The sequence below is a fragment of the Rhinolophus hipposideros genome (assembly GCF_964194185.1).
Source record: "Rhinolophus hipposideros genome assembly, chromosome: 3".
In the NCBI taxonomy this organism is placed as follows: domain Eukaryota; kingdom Metazoa; phylum Chordata; class Mammalia; order Chiroptera; family Rhinolophidae; genus Rhinolophus; species Rhinolophus hipposideros.
The window spans coordinates 40,187,615-40,201,095 of NC_138049.1; the positions used below are offsets into that span (position 1 = coordinate 40,187,615).

Genomic DNA, 13,481 nt, shown 5'->3' on the forward strand with positions numbered 1-13,481 from the left:
TGCTTTTTTTTAAATGATGACTACAAAAGTATTACAGGCCCAATGAAGGGAGAAGGGGAGATAAACTTTGAGAAACAGAAAAGGACCAAAAGAAAAATAGAAGTTGTTGTTGAATTCTGCTGGCCAGTGTCACCCCTGGGAAATAAGAATTGCCCTCCTCTGGGAAAAGAATGCTCTGAAATCTGAAAGCTTAACAGGTTCAAGAAGGACTCTCAGAAGCAAAAGAGAGATTTAAAGATAGAAACTGCATTATCCTGGAATTAGACTAAAAGTCACAATCCTAAATAAGTGATTTTTTCCAAAGGCACGGCAGCAATTAGGAGCACCACTTGGAATTCCTGACTGTCCATTTTGTGTCTGACCCACCTCACTTTCTCACTTAACTTTAATGTAACTAACACTAAAACATTACGATCTTGTCTTGAACTACCTCAGACAATTACTCACAGAAGGATGGGCATGGTGCAAAAAGGTCCACTTGAGAAAGGAGACACAAACAGTAAGGCCACTCACCAGATGGGAAAACATGATAAAAACTAAATTCACGCACTCCATGGTGCCTCGTTTTCCCAATGTCGGGTACATTTAGATTAGACTGCAGAAACCACTATTTTCATGTGAGATGAGTCAAAAAGCTCTGCAACCTCACTGCACACATACCTAATGTATTGGCCTGTTTTAAGATGTATTTCAGAAAGGCGTGATTTCCTAAATTGCACAGTCTCCCAGCCTGTCAGACCTAGCACTGTTCTAGGCTGACGCAGGCAGGCTGCAGGGCTGTGGTCCCACACCAGGTCACCCCAGAATGCTAAGGCTCTGATGAGATGCTTCAGGGCGTCCACCAACAAAGATGTGCGTGCCCCAAATAATGAAGACTAATATACTGGGGGTGCCAAAAAATGTATACACATTTTGAGAGATGCTGTCTGTGCTCAAGCAATAGTTCGCCATAGTCAGATGTTAACGCTGATGGTAACCACTTTGAGCACCTCTTGTAATTGCAGAAGTCAAACTTGACTTGTATTCATCTTTTGTTATCGGTGTATATGGACTATTACAATTACTACAGTTTTTTCCTTTCTTAAAATATGTATACATTTTTTGGCACCCTCTGTACATGTCTGATTTGGTCACTGCTTTGAACAGTTAGATATAATGTTGTTCCCAATAAGATTTCATATGGGACAAGAAGAAGAATTCCACTGACTTAAAACACCCGAAAATTATTGGATAGAAAAGGAGCAAAGGCTTTGTAATAAAAGAGATCTTGATTTGAATATCAATTACAGTACTATGCCTGTGAACTTGAACAACTTATGTAACTTCTCTGAACCCCAGTTTTATCATCTGTTGAAATGGAGTTGAAAATGGCTACCCATTCAGTAACTGATCATCTGCACAGGCTGTTGTACACGTTAAGAGAAATGCAGAGAGCCCAGCACTTGGTAGATGCTCATCGAGTGTTGGTTCCTATAACTCAATCGTGTTGTGTCGAGTAATGACATCCTTGGTTAGCAACTTTTGAGGAGTGAGGGAGAAGTCACAGTGGCCTGGCTGACTTTGCAGTGATGGATATTGAAACTGTCTATTTGAACATTATTAAGCTGAGGGGGTAACTCTTTCCTATAAGAGATCAGTATTGATACAGATGAAATAAAATCTAATTCTGTTGGCTTTGATCAGAAATGCTACAATTATTATAGTAATTGATCTTGAATTTCCCTCCCTGTCTAGGTTTCCAATTGTGCTACTCTGTCTTACCTTATCTCATAGTTTGAAGTTCTAACATTGACTAACATGCTGAAAAAAAACAAGAAATCTCTTCTTGTAGTCAAACTTGTTTAATGCAAGGGGTACTGAAAGAAGGTAAGAAGTAAGGCATGATTATTTGCAGAGAGTAAAATCTACCCAGGGGAATACAGTGGTAGGTTTTCTTGGTGTAGAATTCGAGTATACATTTTCAGAAGGTGGCTAAGTGAGTTTTTGTGCCAGCAGGCACTGTAGGACTAAATGGTGACACTAAACAGTGTAGTTTATTCTTGAGTCAAGCACAAAAAAATATTTATATCTTGAAATTTGTTTTATACAACAATATCAGAAAAGAATCATTTCTATTTAAATGAAACCATTAAATATAATAGTTTATTTTACTCTTGTGCAACCAAACATTTTCCAAAATTAATAAATTTTAATTTGCATATCGGGGAAATGGATTCTACCAAAAGCAACTTCACATTTATTAAAACCAGAATTCATTTTACAAGTGTCTTTTTAAGAAAATATCTTCTATAAAGTGAGATAAACTGCAGACAAATGATTAAGGCTTCTCCTTGTGACTATTGAATCTATTTAAAAATGTATCCTTAATAATTATCAGATATCTCTTACTAAAATTTGTCTCCCCAATACAGTCACCGAATATCTTCTTAATATGATTCCTTGAACTGTCCTAGTCAAAAACACTTCTACCATATTAACTTGTTTCCATTAGCTTTTCTATAAAAAATCCTTTCGATCAGGAATGGCTCTGTATGCCAGCCACACTTCTGGGCAGCCTGTCTTTGAAAAGGTGGGAAGCTGCGGGTTTTGACCAACAAGGAGCAGGTTAAGAGGCAAACTCTAATGGCACTGCTCAACATAGGTTAAATTTCGGAAATCACCCTTTATGCTCACTCCTTTCTGAGCCATTTTTCTGTGGTTCATGAATTTCCTTCCACAATGCCTTGCTCTGTTTCAGCAGATCCCTGCTCAACAGTCAACCTTTGAAAATAATTTCCACTTTTGTTATTCCCATTGACTAGAAATCAGTGGTAAATTCCACCTCAATTTGAAAGAAGACCTAGGTCAGGACAAGCAGAAAAACATCTGCCAGAGCAGTGAGCACTGAGTTCCAAGAAAGTGTACGGGCAATTTAGATGCTGAATGCAGAATATTCACAGAGTGATGGACCCTGCCATGCCCAAGCGTACTTTGCAGTTAGTTATCACAAGAGCCCTCTCTGTCAGCGAGAGTGACTGCCTCATTTCTCCACGGCCTTCTGGCACTTGCGAGGGAGAAGAGAGAAGGCCAAGCAATCAGAGCACAAAAGCAGCTTTCTCCATCCAGTTTTCCAAGGAAGAGGAAAATACCTCCCTCCCTTTTTTTTTCTTTCTGAAATTCCTCATAAACCATGGTGCCCAGGGTTGGGGGCCAGCTCTAACTACTGTTCTGGGTAATTTACATGGATTTATATTCTCCACTATTCTTTTTGGGAGGCAATTAATCTCTATGGCAACCACTACATCATGAGACATACATGCTTACTCAGAAATATGAGTATAGTATACCTTCTTCATATCAAAGAAAAAAAAATACATGCTTGAAAGAAAATGGGAGTCCCTTAAGTATAATGTTGTTTTAAAGACAATTTGCTACTCCAAAACAATACAATTTGGAATGCTTCATCGGGCTTGCTGTTGTTGGAAGGAAGAAAGGAGAACCCAGAATACTGAATATGGTACGTGCACTAAGAAATTATTTAAGATATAAATATGCCTAACATTGTATGCACATCCAAGAGGCATTCTGAGCAGTGAAAAGCAGGAGGAATTAATTATCATTAACAAATAAATGCTGCATCCCCCTCCCTGGCATATCTCAAAGTGCCTCGTACTCATTTCATAAGCATCAGTAGACAACTCTGTGCAATTCCTACTAATGAAGCATGAAAGCAGAAGTAGAACAAACTCTGAACCTACCCTTACAGCATTAGTGAAGTTGACATAAAAAACTGGTTTTGTTACCACTGGCTCTCCGTGCAGCACCTTCTGTGAAGGCCAGCAGGGAGGCTAGGGACATGGAAGTGCAGGGGATGGGCCCGGGGCAAACTGATGGTTTGCCCAGCCCAGGCATCCCCACCAAACAGGATCAGAAGAGTCTCCTAAAGTTCACATTTGCCCACTGCCACCAAAGGAAAACGTGGGTCAACCTCAGTTACTCTAGTTATGGAAGTCCTATTCGATCTTTCATTGTCTGGAAACTCCCAACCATCCTTGAAAAGACATGGTTCACACAGCACCAGATGACACCACAAAGTAAGTTTTTAGAAAGGAGCACTTGAATGTCTTAGTCTTGCCAGAAAAAAAACCTGAATCTCTCTAAGATTTGGTTCATCCATCATTGTCCACTTTAGGTTTGGGCACATACAGTTAATTTATGTGGGGAGAGACCACGAGAGGCTTTAAAAGGATTTTTTTTTGTTTGGGGGGTTTTGTTTGTTGTTCTTTTTGTTTGTTTGTTTGTTTGTTTCTTTGTTTGCCATCTTTGTAGGTATAGCACAATGGTGAAGATAACAGACTCTAAAGCCAAACTGAATTCAAGTCTCACTTAGCTACTTGTTCTATTATCCTAAACATTTTTTTTCAATCGTTTCAGGTGTACCAAACAACATACTAGTTAGACATTTACTTTATGCCTTGGTTTCCTTCTTTGTGAAACAGAGATAGTAGCTGTTGAAAACAACTGAAAACATATTAGGCAACAATAGTAAAAAATAATGTTACTTTCCCACCTGATCAGGAGGCACCTCTTTAGCCATAGTTTCTAAGAAACGTAAAGCAACAATTAAGGAGATAACTGCTTCCCTTTGGAGATAACATTGTCCCTTTGTCTATGGTGTATGCAGCCAGTCTAATGACCTCTGCAGGCAATTCTCATCCTCCCCCTGAAATCCAGAGAGAACTCCAGAGAAGCCTACACACATTCCACCCTACCTGCCCCTCACTGTGACCATTCATCACATCTGTCTGCAAGGTGAACAATCCCCCTGGGTGACTCGGCTGAAATTGGGAAGTAAAGATCAGCAAATGATGTGCCAGGAAGTGACCAAACTACATGAGAATGAACATGGTAGGGTTTTGCTATTAATTGACCATGAGCTTAGAGAGAAATGGACCACGTAAGCCATGAAAATCAATGTGGTGACTTAAAGAAGAACATCTTTGGGGATCATCAAGGTGAACCAGCCTCAGTTTTATCATTAAATTCCTGAGACTGGGATCCTTAGAGAGCCACCCCCTGTACACTAGTATTTTTTATGTTCGTTCATCTGTTTATGTGTTTGTTTTTGTAACAGCCTTATTGAGATACATGCTAATATTGCATTAAAAAAAAGGGAAAGGAGCAAAGTTTTTTGAAAGACATTACTTTTGCAATGTAAGCAAAGGTAGAACTTAAGTTCTGATATGTGATAGAGGCACAATTATGAGCATAAATAAATCAAATTCTTGCCAGGTTCACACAGGGCCTGGTAACCTAACATCACATAACAACAATAATTACAATAGCTAGTGTTTATTGAATACTAACTCTGGGCCAGATGCTTACAATATATCTTCCTAAGATCTGTGTGGGGTTGGTACTATTATAATCACCATTTGATAGATGAGGGTATGGAAGTGTAGAAAGGGTCAGGGTAAAGGATTCAAATCCAGGCAGTTTGACCCAGACCAGTGCCCTTAACCCCTATTCTGTGCCATGGCCCTTTAAAAATTTACCCTGGAGAACTCTCTGAGTGCAGCACACAATGGATTATTTTATTCTATAATGACTCAGATTCATTCACTTGCTCAAAAGCACTTACTGAGCACTCATTATGACAGAAATCTGTGCTGGGACAGTAGGGAGTCACTGAAAGAAATAAGATTGGACCCTGCCCCCTAAGAAGGAAGACTGTAGAAAGATAAGACTGGAATACAAACAAGGTAGTCTGTGACCTGCAGTTAGAAAAGAGGAAGTGACAGGAGTACTAGTTGGCACCATTACCTTCCCTAACATAGCCTTTGATGTTCAGGTACCCACTGAGAAGCTGATTAAGTGTTAAAGCTAAGAAAGAAGTTTGCGTAGGTCCTGTGCTTTGAGTCAGAGGAAGAAATTTTAAATTCCATATTTAAATTCTAAATAGTTTGGCGCTGGCTTCCTTTTAGAACAGACAGAGCCATTGGGGGAGGGGGTTGACACCGTGTAAGGGATGTAAATGATAAATGTCTAATTAAAAAAAAAAGAAATGTAACTTCTAAAGGCTTGTGATAGCTTCAGATGATAGAAAATGTGTTCTTGTAAGACATTGTTTACTTAAATCATACACGTGTTATGAGAAAGTGGGGGGAAAAAAAGAACAGGACAAGGCACTAAAAAGTGTTCCCACAAGGCTTCGTGGTACTTCTACCACTGGGAAACATAAAACAGCCACACCCAGTCATGTCTGAGGAGGTATCCAGTGGGAAGTTTCTTTTCCAAGGATGTATCCACTGAGACAGGCATGTAGGTAATGGGAGGCCTGAGTGTGGCAGAGCCCTCCCTCACTCCACCTGTTCCAGTGTGGCATTCCGTCACGAGGCCCTGGATCCCCAACCCCCAAGCCCTCCAACCAAAGTTAGACCTGAGACCCTGGTAGTACCAACCATGGAGCTGCTTGGTTTGGACCTAAGGCTTAGACCAGGAATAGCACATAATCCAATCAAGGCCGGTCACTTTCTGGAATTACTATATAGTTGTGGAAGAGCAAAGCCCTTTCTATTGCACTTGCTGAGTCGGAGGATTTGAGTCCTGCCTTCCTAATGGGGAGATCCTATCTATAAAATAAAGTTAAGAGAAAATAATTAGAGCCAACAGATGGTGCAAAAGGCAGAGTCCTGACAATATTGGTTTAGCCCCTAGACCTAGTTGTGCCTAAATCTAGTCACCTTAGGCTTCCTGGGGACATGAGGCAATAAATTGCATCCTAGTTTGAGTTAGGTTTCTGTCACTAGGAGGAAACAAAATACCATCAACTATATCTGCTGCATAAAATGCCACATAATAGGGTTTCAGAACCAAGTCCTAACAATGCCACTCAGTATCTGTATGACTTCGGGCAAATTAGCAACCTCTCTAACTCAATATCTTCATCTTTAAATGGAGATGAAGGTTTAAGAGGATTTCACAGGATGATATATGTAAAGCACCTGGCATAGTAACTAGCACATGTAATGCCAAGACATCTGAGGACTATAAACATTATTACCATCACCATCATCACCGTCATATCATCATCATCATCATCATCATCATCGTCATCGTCATCGTCATCATCACCTTCATTGTGACAGTCACTTTCATGTGTGGGATTGGCAAGTTATGGTGCCCAGTTATTTGGTCAAACACTAGCTAGTCTAGATGTTGCTATGAGGGTACTCACAGATGTGCTTAACATTTACAATCAGTTGACTTTATGTAAAGCAGGTTACCCTTAATAAAGAAGATGGATCTCATCCAATCATTTGAAAGCCTGAAGAGCAAAAACTCAGGTTGCCTGGAGAAGGAATTTTGCCTGTGACAGAAATCCTGCTTGAGTTTCCAGCCTATTGGCGTGCCCTACAGGTTTTGGACTTGCCTGTGCGTATGTGTACATACCAGGGGGTGCCAAACAATGCACACATTTTAAGAGATGTTATCTATGTATTACATTTCAAAGTTGAATTGAATTATGGTAGCAACATGTAGTACGACATTCATTCAAAAGATGGCGTTAATCAAATGAATGCCAGCGTCATTCATTGTATTACAATTTTAATAGTTTTCTTCCTTTCTTAAAATATGTATACATTTTTTGGCACCCTCTGTATATATTTTTTGTATTGTATATATTTATTTATATTCCCTATTGGCTCTGTTTCTCTGGAGAACCTGGGCGAATCCCATCATCATGACTTGTCTAGCTGTCCCCCAATCCCTGTGCAGTATTGGTCAGAACATGACCCATAACTGCAGAGGATGTACACACCCTTCACTGAAGCGAGCCATTCGTATATTTAATTGACTTCCACAATTGTTCTCCAAAAAGCAAAACTATTTCAGGCTTGTCTTCATCAAAACCCTACGTATGGCATCTCACAGTGATACATAGGAACATAGAAAATATCTGTGGCTTACACTTTATCGATCTCTGGCATAAATCTAATGTATGATTAGAAATTTGTCATAGAAAATAACTGTTCTGGATGCCCGGTTCCCATCTCAGGACTGTGTATGATACTGTTCTCCTAAGGATCCATGTTTCAAACCATTACGTCATTGTGTTTTCACCAACAGACGTGGAGGGCATTTGTTTGTTCTTAAGTGATACACAAAGAAAACGACTGGCTCCTCCCTAACTAATAAGTACTGACATCTAAACTTATAAGCCAAGGCTCTGAGCACAGGAATTGATTCAAGCTGAGGAAGCTGAAAGCAATACATTCTCTCCAGGGATGCTGAGACACGTCCTCCATGTGCAGCAGCGAGCGTCCACCTGCCATCTCTCTCCTCCACCCACACTCGGTGAATGGCACTTCTAGCTCCTCTCCTAGTACTTGCTACTCGTTTACTGTGGGACCAGGTTCTGTGCTAAGCACTTCACATATTTTTTCTTGATTTTTCTTTCCCACAATCCCCTTTTCTATTCAGAAAACACTCACAAAGCAACATGTTTCTGGAATGGAAGGGATGTTACATATTTCAGATGAAATAGAAGTAGAAGGAAACACTGCCAAACGCCTCAGAAAAGCTGCAACACCTGCTGACTAAAAATAGCTGCTTACGCAGCCCAAGGAAAAAACTCCATTCTTTCCTTTCCAACTCTGGCTTGAGAAATCTATCTACGTGAATCAGTTCATCAGCCATTGATTAGCTTCTCTGATTAGCTCGTCTAATGACTGCAATAGAAAAACACAAGGCTGCTTCGTAGGTGGCAAATGGGAATCCAACCCAGGGTGTGTCCATGCTTCAGGCAGAAATTCTGACCCCAGAACTCAAAATTTCTTACCTATACAATAAATACAAGTCCTGCTCCCAAAGAAAATACTTGTTGAATACAATATCTGCTATATGGCAGTTGTTCTATATGACTAAAAAAAAAAAAAAAAAGTCACACATACACAAGCCCAAAAGAAATACACCTGCTTTCATCTAGAGCTTCCAGATGTGTCTCTGCAGAATTCTGTTACTGCCGAGAAGCCACATGTCTTTTGGAAGCCCTTGCTGCCAGCATCTTCCAGGACCAGGGCTCCTTCTTGCCTTCTCCTATGAATTCAACACCACTTCTCTCTTCTCCGTAGTCAAAAATAAGCATACCTTCTATTTGTCATTTTGGGTCCTGATTTCTATTTCTCCTTCCAGGAGCAAGGATTATGGAAATTTGTTGCCTGTGCAATAAACACAAGTCCTGCTTCCAGTGAAAATCTGACAGCACCATAGTTATACTTGCTTCATGATTTTCATGGGACTCTCAACTCCCAAGCCCACAAAGGAACCCAGATAGAAAGCTCTTCCTCTCCCTTCACTCGTATGCCTCTTCCGTACATACTGATCAGGCTAAGCATTAGTAATTATAATGGTTAGCTTGTTTCAGGCATGGTGCCAAGAGCTGTAAATATATCAGATCTTTATTTAATCTTCCTCAACGACCCTATGAAGTAGGTGTTCTTATTGTAATTTCACAGATCATGAAACTAAAACTCAGAGACTTTAGGTAACTTGTTTGAGGTCATGCAGTTGTCACACCAAATAACACCGAACACTGACCACCATCAAGCTACTCGTATGTGGTAATTACAATCAAAACCCATGGTTGTAGAAAGGAGAGGTTAAGAGTACATCACAGCTCTCCATTTCTCCTCTGTAACTGTCTCCTCTCTGGGCTTCTTACAACCAACCTTGCTGTACTCAAATTCACTGTATGTACTGCAGGCAGCCAGAGCTTATCAAAATGTAAAGTGGTCATGTTATTCCGCTTAGTCTCCAATAATGCTCAGTGCTCCCAAGATAAAGTACACATAACTTAAGAAACTTTCAAAGCCCTGAATGATCTGACCCTGACCCCTACCTACTGCCCCAGCATCTAACATCTCTCTCCTTCTCACACAAAGCTGCAGCCATCTGAACAGATTTTATTTCCCAGCATACACCATGCTCTCACCCACTCACACAGTCTTCCGATGTTTTGTTTCCTCTGCCTAAAACATCATTCCCTAAAGCCACCCCCATCACACACACATTCTCTCTCTCTCTCTCTCTCTCTCTCTCTCTCTCTCTCTCTCTCTCTCTCTCTCTCTCCTCTTTTTATTCTGGCTAACTGGCTAAGTCCTCCTTATTCTCCAGTTGTCAGCTTAGCTGTCACATACTCAGATGCCTTCCGCAATCCCTTATAGCAGTGCTCCATGGTTCTCTGTTACACTCTGAGATCTTTCACACACCCAGTGCCTAGCACCAGCCTGGCACAAAGCAGGCTTGAAATAAATGCTTGTCAAATAAATGAATAAATGGATGACATGATGGGGAAGCCTGTCATCAAGCATTCCAACCTCCTCAATATATTTGTCTAATCTAGATCAGCTCAGGATTATCAAAGGTACCACATGTATGGATATCCATGACATCCACCAGTCACAAGAGCCCATTCCTTCTACCCTCCGTGCAACCATATCCTGGGAAAACCAACCCACCCCACTTCTGCCTCTGCTCTTCCTTGGCAGAGGTGTCCCTACTGAAGGAGGTGAAAAAGCCCTAAATGATATTCATAGAAGGTCATCAGTTTCAGGGCATAGTAAGAGAGATGTGTGTATCAGTCAAGGAAGCTTCCAGCTACGAGTAAAACAAATTCCAACTCAACCTGACCTAAACAGTTAGGATATTTATTATCCCATATGATAAAAATCCAGTGACAGAGCAAGTTCCAAGCATGTAGCACTGGAGTTGCTCAATATTGTCTTCAAGGACCCAGGTATTCTGCCTCCTTCTACTTTGCTGTCCTCAACATCAGTGACATCCTACGGCTGTCTTCCTTCATGGTCATGAAGTAGCTGACAGTAACAGCCAGCAGCAAAATGGCTGTTTCCTTGATCAAATCCAGCAGAGAAAGAAAATGTAAGTCCTTCCTTTCAATCTGATTGGGCCTACCTGGGACCTGTGTCCACCCCAAGACCAACAACAATCTGCAGGTCCTGGAGTCCAGAAGAATGCCAAGAACTAATTGGTTTATACAAATCAACTAGTGCGATGGATGCACTAGTGAGGGAACCAATAAGAGATTGGGAAGGCAAAATCTCAGCGCCAAGGACAGAAGAGAAAGAGTATACTCATATCCATCTAACACAACTGTACTTTTTCTATTTGCAGTGGTTCCTGGAGCTATCACATGTGAATACTCTATATTCTTTGTGAATGTGTGGCTGTATTTCTTCTCGCTGACGCTAACTTCTCTTCACGTTAATCATCTTCTTCAGCAGACATGCTTACGTTGAGTCAGCACTTAACACTTAGAGGCTTATTGCTTACTGCAGCCATAGAAACTGCCTCACTCAACCGTGCACAGCGGCAGCACAAATGGTATCAAGAATGTAAGCCACAGAACTTCATTACTCTCTTTTATGTAGGCATATCTTTGATAATATCATAAAGCAGAAGTTTCCTTCACTTCACATTGAATAAAACATCCTGCCTTAGTCATGCAACGAAGGCTGGAGAGTAGAAAAGAAAGGCTGTCACAGTTAGCAACCGTCTGGAACTATTTGGCCCCTCGAAGTGTCACATTTGTGTGTTCTGAAACAGGAGTTCAAAAGCCAACTAGCTTGTAGAAAAAAATATGCATGCTAACATCTATTCTATTCCAGTGCAGATAACTTGTCAAGTTATCTTGAGTCCATCTTTGCAGGGCTTATCGAAATAGACTGAAGTATCTACCCTGCTTCCCCGAAAATAAGCCCTCACCAGACCATCAGCTCTAATGCACCTTTTGGAGCAAAAATTAATAAAAGACCTGGCCTTATTGTACTATAAGACTAGTCTTATATAATATAATATAATAATATAGTATAATATAATAATATAATATAATATAATATAATATAATATAATATAATATAATATAATATAATACCGATCTTACATTAGTTTTTGCTCCAAAAGACACGTAAGAGCTGTGTCTTTGATTAGAGCTGTGTCAGATTGTCTGGCTAGGTCTTATTTTTGGGGAAACATGGTAATAATCCCCTGAAGGAACCCTAATCTAGCTCACAAGATCTTTACCTTCGATGCTCTCTGCCTGGGCTATTTGGCCCCAGGACACAAGCACATTGTAACCACTGCTGAAATGTCTGAGTAATCATTCTATTCTAAGGTACCAGCACATGAAGAAGGAAGACAATAGATGTGCTTTAGAAATAAACGTCATTTGATTTGTCAGAAGGTCTTTGGACTTTATTGTCATGTTAATCACATATCATAAGAGCTGGACAGGAATTAGGTGACCACATATGTCGAATGACTTTCCAAATTCTCATAGTTGTCACATAGATACATTCTCAAACGTTAACAACCAGTATGCCTCTGAAAATCTTCGAGTGAAGTGATGCCTGATCCCACTGCTGAAGAGTCCTACACATACTTCAAAGACAGCAAAGTTGATCTCTGAGGGTCTCCCACACTTGTGTGTTCTCCTCTAGCCCAAAATGCTCGCAGTTTTCATGTGGTACATTTCCCCTCAGTGTAAAAAGCCAGCACACTTGCCATCATGGCCAAAGTCCCATGTTCTAAAGATGCCTTAAAGCAATGATCCCACCCTTCACTGCGACTGATTTCAGTTCTTAAGAGGAAAGCAATCTAATTGACTGAAATAACAACTGATTAACTAGATTTAAATACACTTCAGAGCATAAACCTAACCTTACATGTGTTTGCATCTCCTAACTGCACTTAGGACTGACTTTGGTTTCCTTGCAGCAAACATGCAAAGGATATAAATCTAATCTGGTTTAATTTTCTCAGGGTGATGTATTTAAAGATGAAATTTAACTCAAGTTGATTTCTAACTGGTAGAAATTGTTTAGAAAAAATATTTACGAAGACGAATTAAACAAATGTTGGTCTCCCTTCTCCTTGCTTACTTGGAACTAGGGCTTCTAACTACCTTAGACCTTCTTACCTTTCCTTCCCCAGATCACCATAAGTACATCATTAATTCATTAAACAAGCATGATCAAAATCGATTATGTTCAAAGGCTATGCTGGGCACTGGGCAGAAAACACTGAACAAACCAGACATGGGCACTACTTTCATGTAGTTTTCTCAGCAGTTTCCTTCTTCCCTATTTTTTCCTGGGCTTTTTATCTGCCAGTGATGGTGATGATGATGATGATGATGATGACAATGATGACAATAATATAACTTTGAATAGGACTTTCTGTATGTCAGACACTGTTCTAAGTGCTACATCGTTCTCACAACAACCTATGAACAGATAAGAAAGTGAGGTCCCCAAGATCAAAACACTAAGATGCTAAACTAGACAGTCTAACCCTAGTGTTAACTTCTGCTGCCTATTATTAGCTTTCAGTGACTTCTACTTTCATTTCTACAATGAATTATCCCATGGGAAATGTCTTGGCAGACAGAATTGAAAACTTTCCATTAGGAAAAGAGGGTTGAT

General features: G+C 40.2%; 1 protein-coding gene across 3 annotated transcripts in view; it reads right to left on the minus strand.

The window, feature by feature from the left end:
* The window catches only part of SLC35F1 (solute carrier family 35 member F1), a 385,011-nt gene that overhangs the window by 351,782 nt on the left and 19,748 nt on the right, over window positions 1-13,481 (minus strand). The gene's annotated exons all lie outside the window — the stretch shown is intronic.